This window comes from Belonocnema kinseyi, chromosome 2 (assembly GCF_010883055.1).
Source record: "Belonocnema kinseyi isolate 2016_QV_RU_SX_M_011 chromosome 2, B_treatae_v1, whole genome shotgun sequence".
Lineage (NCBI taxonomy): Eukaryota > Metazoa > Arthropoda > Insecta > Hymenoptera > Cynipidae > Belonocnema > Belonocnema kinseyi.
In genome coordinates this window covers 170193026-170198914 of record NC_046658.1, presented here as the reverse complement: position 1 = coordinate 170198914, position 5889 = coordinate 170193026, and positions in this window count along the sequence as shown.

Sequence of the window (5889 nt, the reverse complement as noted above, 5' to 3'; positions counted from 1 at the left end):
CATATATCTAGTCGGGAGTGGTGCTGACTGAAAACAGATGATTTGGAGGGATTCGCGCGCCATCTGTTGGTCATTCTAAGGACTTATTGAACTACCCTCGTACAGTAATAATCGATTTTGTTCACAAATTTGTTTATAACAATTGAGCGGATTCCACGAACTTCATCTAAGTTATTAGGATTTGTCAATCGATTGTAAATCTATCAGTTTTTCACCTTTTTGAGGTAAAATCAATGAATGCTATAGAACAGGCGGCTCAAATATGAAAAATTATTTTTTTTTTGTATTTTGCAACTTGAATAACAAACAAGCATAGCCTTTTCAGCAAAATAACCCTCCACAGACCTGTTCAGAATTTAATTAGGTTTAATTTTTAAAAATCAAACTCTAGGTCAAACTCTAGGTCAACATTTTTGCAAATCACAGTGTTTTAAATCAATCGCATTGTTAATCTTTTTTTGTCCTCTATTTTTATTTGAAAGCTCAAATTTTTGAAATTTCGAAACAAAATTTCTATTGCTTCGACAATTATGGCGATTTTTTTTTTATTTACAGTTCTTTCTAGTGAATACTAGTAAAAAAATATAATTCAAGGAAATGATTTCCTTCAGAAAATAGGGAAATTTGTTGGAATTTTCAAATATTTGAATTTTTTAATAAAAGAAAACAGAAGATATTAATAGATTTCAAATCTTTTTACTGTTATTAGATGTTATGGCGTTAGATTAGAACTCGTGGATGCAATTCTATAATATAATCCACTTTTTGAAAAAGAACATGAAAATTTACATAAATAATCTACATAAATTTTCATGAACATACATGGAAATAATCATGTTTTCCCGTCATTCTGAAAAATTTGGAAAATGGCACTTAAAACTGTTAAGATTTCTGCCCTTCATTTGTTGCACGATTTTTTAAAAATAAATAATGTCTGCACAGGAAAAACTAAAGTTAAATTTTGTTGCATATAAAAATTCCCGCTGTTAAAATTTACAGGTTATTTGGAGAACGTTTATCCTTCAATGTAATAAAAACTGTCTTCTGTTGAGGCGTTCTGAGCAGCAATTAGAAAACCGAAAGATATGATTGAATTCGAGCTATAAATCAGAGCACCAGATTTAAAACAACACAGGAAAAAGACAAAATAAAAATTTCTTGCAGGTAAAACTTGCCACGATCCAAATTGAACATATTTCTGCGAAAGTTTCACCGAGGTTACGAGAATAATTCTAATTCCGTCTACAGCGTCATGCTGAAGTGAGAAAATTTCGGTGAAACATGTACAATAGGGTGGCTCAAAAAGGGTTTTATTTTTTAGGGGGCAACAATCCCCCTAATTTAATTCCAAATTTTAAAAAGAAATTCCGTAATTTTTTATTTTTCTATTTTAACAGGTGCCGGTTTTGACTTGAAATTTCCGATGTAAAATGCATGGGGAAAATTCACTTTTTTGAGTCTTTGGAATAATTTTTTAGTTTTTGAGAAAATGTGTCGTGAAAGTATGGGGGCCTGTAGAGAATTATGAGACAAAGAATTTCATGTATTTCACCCGTAACACACCATTATAAGTACCTCAAAACTTCCCTCAAAACAAAAAATGCCACTTCTTCATGAAATTGACATTTTGAGCACTGCATTCTTGTCTTCTTTACTTGAAATTATTAATGTTGCTCTAATAGAATATCTATTATCATTGGTCAATTAATTTTTTATCATTTAAACAAATGGACTTTTTAAAAATATTATTTTGGAAAATTAACTTTTTTCCCTTAAATTATTACTGTTGAAATAGTGGGATATTTAATAACATTGGTTAATTAATTTTTAAATCTTTAAATAAATGAAATTTGTTTAAATACATTTTTTAAATTCGTTTTTTTTTCTTAAAAACGATTACTATTGGGCTAATGGAATATTGATTACATTAGATCATTCATTTTATTTAAAAAATTTCTTTTCAATACAATTATTTAAACAATGTTGATAAATATTCTAATAAAGATATATTAATAATTTGAATAAGCAAATTATTTACAGAATTTCCATTTGTTTGAACAATTTAAAATTGATGAACTAATGTTAATAAATATTCCACAAGACCAATAGTAATAATTTTTATAGAAAAAAACGAAATTTCGAAAAAAATTGTTTAAACAAATCCCATTTGTTTAAATAACAAAACATTAATTAAAAATGTTAATAAATATTCTACTAGACTAATAGTAATAATTTTTAGGGGAAAAAGGAATTTTCAAGAAAAAAATGATTTAAACATATTACGTTTGTTTCAATAATTGAAAAGTAATTAACTAATGATAATAAATATATCCACTAGAATAATATTAATAATTTTAAGTAAAAAATACGAGAATAGAGTGTTCAGTTTCACATTTTTTCAAACACTAAAAAATTATTCTAAAAACTGAAAAAAGTGATTTTTCCATATGCATTTTACATGAGAAACTATAAGTCAAAACAGGTATCTGTTAAGATAAAAAAATAAACTAATAAAAAAGTAGGGAATATCTTTTTTCGGTTTTGGTATAACATGGAGGGGGGTCGTTGCCCTCTAGCATGCAAAAAAATTTTGCCGTGCATTTTTGGACGACCTTCATGTACAATCAGCAACAAAAAACACGAAAAAAATTTGTTCTTACTGATTTATCTCCTCCGAAATAAATTAAACTATTGTAGACGAATTAGAACTTATTTAATGCCATTTAGCAAAAATCGCAAAAAAGCAACTGACAGGTGGAAATCCCCATTTCTCTCCAATTTAATAAAATTAAACGACGATAGATAGCGCTAGCATTTTAATTACCGCTACATCTAGAATAAAAATGGAGCAATTATAAGGCGAAAGATTATCCAGGCAACTTTAAAAATCGGATCTTATCTTCGATTTATGTAAAGATGATCCGGCACGGTTAATTTGTGTTGCGGTAAATCTTTCACCTGGAATCGATGTAAACTTTATCTTTTGTGTTTTTTCTTCTGTGTGGTCAAACAGGCCGCTACGATGACAGTACTAAAGTCAAAGGTGAGCACACAGGTTTTCAGAAGAGATAACACATCGTTCAATAAGTCCCGAGATTAACCCAGAGATGGTGCTAGTAGTACCAACTTGCCACGTTTTCCTAGAGTGTGAACCTTCAGATGAAACGTGTAAAAATTTCACGTCGATTGGACCACAAACAGCAGAATTATCGAGGTTAGAGTAAAGTCACTTTGTAATTTGTTTTAAAAATGGAACAAAGCGAGTTTCGCGTGTTGATTAAACATTGTTTTTTAATGGGTAAAAACACCGTAGAAGCCCAGCAGTGGCTTGAAAAACGTTAACCGGGCTCCTCTTCATCCAAATCAACGATTTGTCTTTGGTATGCTGAGTTTAAACTTGGTCGTATGGATACAAACGATGCGGAACGTTCGGGTAGGCCATTGGAAGCTGTCACACCGGAAAATGTGAGTAAAGTTTTAAAAATCGTAATAAAAAATCGCAAAGTAAAGGTTCATGAGATTGTAGAAATGACACAGATATCATCTGGAAGCGTATTTACAATCCTTCATGAAAAATTGAGCATGAAAAAGGTTTTTCCCAAGTGGGTGCCGCGATTGCTTTCAATGGAACAAAAAAAGCAACGTATCGACGATTCAGAGAGCTGTTTATCGCTATTTACTCGCAATAAAAAGGATTTCCTGCGTCGATACGTGACCATGGATGAAACATGGATACATAATTTCACTCCGGAGTCGAAGCGGCAATCATCTGAGTGGCGCAAGGCTGGCGAAAGCCGCCCAAAGCGTCCAAAAACTCAGTAGTCTGCTGGCAAAGTCATGGCGTCTGTTTTTTAGGATACACATGGCGTCATTTTCATTGACTACCTGGGAAAAGGCAAATCAATCAATAATGATTATTATATTGACTTTTTGGTACGTTTGAAAAATGAGATCGCAGCAAAACGACCGCACATGCAGAAGAAAAAAATCCCTTTTCACCAAGATTATGCATCATGCCACAAGTCCATGAAAACAATGGCAAAAATCAAAGAGTTGGGCTTTGATTTGCTTCCCTACCCCCCGTATTCGCGAGATTTAGCCCCTAGCGACTACTGGCTCATTGCTGATCTCAAAAAAATGCTCCAGGGAAAAAAATTTGGCTCGAATGAGGTCATTGCCGAAACAGAAGCCTATTTTAAAGCAAAGGATAAATCTTTCTATAAACATGGTATAGAAATGTTGGAAAGGCGTTGGAAAGATTATATCACTCTAAAAAGAGATTATGTTGACGAATAAAAATGATTTAAAAAAAAATGTTCTTTTCGTTGTTAGTCTCGGGACTTATTGAACTATGTGTTTCTCGACATTGACCGAAGAGAATGTTACGTTCCTTGCTCACTTCATGATTCAGATTTGCCTCTAAATGATTCTGAAAAATTTAGCAATGACGGTATTGACTTTTCGGAATTATACAAAGGTATATAATTTTCTTTCGGCGTTAAATTAAAAATGAAAAATTTGTAATAAATCTGTAAGGCAATATTTGTTCAATTTTTAATCACTAATAATTATTAATAATATTTAAAATACAATATATCATGATAATCAGGATAATTCCTTATTATATTTTTCATAATTTATTTGAAATACTTTTGAGTAGTCTATTGGCAAAGAAAATACTAGATTTTGGGGGGAGGGGACGATTTCACGCTGCACCCCGGGCGTCGGATGTCTAGGAACGGCCATGGATATTATGTGGATTGTATATTTATTTGCATATTGATGCATTGATAAAACTTGAAAAAATAACGGTATTTTCGAAGAGTTATATACTATAGGAACGCTTTATATTGGAAGTTTTATGTGTAGATCACACTTTATCAAACAATAATATCGATAGTTGTTTATTCTAATTATGAACAATTCTCACAATTCAAATTAAATTTTCGGTTTTGTTCAACGAAGTAATTATTCACATCGAAAATATTTATTCCACGCTTACAAAATTTTCATTATAAAAATGTTAAAAAATAATTTTTCTGTTGAAAAACTTAATTTTTATTAGTTTTAATTCTGAAAATTAAGTTTTCAGGCATTAACCTGAAGCGCAAGACCATTTTTATGATGATGATTAAAAGCTTATATTTTAATATTCTCAATCCGATAAGGGGTATAGGTTTTATTCAAAAATGAACTCAGTCGGTTTTCATCACGCGTATAGAGGGAATAATCTTTTGGACGTTGGAAGACGATTCTCAAATCTCAAATCGGTAGGAACGGGAATATGATGATAAGCCGTGTGAAAATCAATCTTGCAAAATACTCTCTTACTGAAAAGGATGATAAAAAAATCGATCAAATGCGGAACGGGTTATCGGTTTGCTATAGTTGCGGCTTTTAGCTTGCGGAAATTTAGATGTTAGGCACTTAGGCGTCGGATTTCTTGGAAAGGCCCTGTATATTATGTGGACTGTATATGTATATTTATGCGCTGATTAAAATTGATAAAACTACGGTTTTTTTCAAGTGTTATACCATCGAAATTCTTTGAGTGGGACGTTTTATGTATATATTACACTCTATCAAATCATAATATCGATAGTTGTTAATTCTAATTAAAATGTTTTAAAATGATTTTTCTTTTTAAAAACTTAATTTTTATTAGTTTTGAACGTACGCATAAACGCCATCAGCAATTTCAGGAATTACCAGAATTATTCCGATAGGCCATCAAAAAATACTGCAAAATTTATTATTCTGTGTAACGGGGTTGTCAAGTTTTTTCATCGCAAAAGGCACAATTTTTTATCGCGAGAAAAAGCGGCGTAATTAACCCTTAACTTTTGCCAGTTAAAGGGTTAAATACATTAGAATATATATACTTTTTAA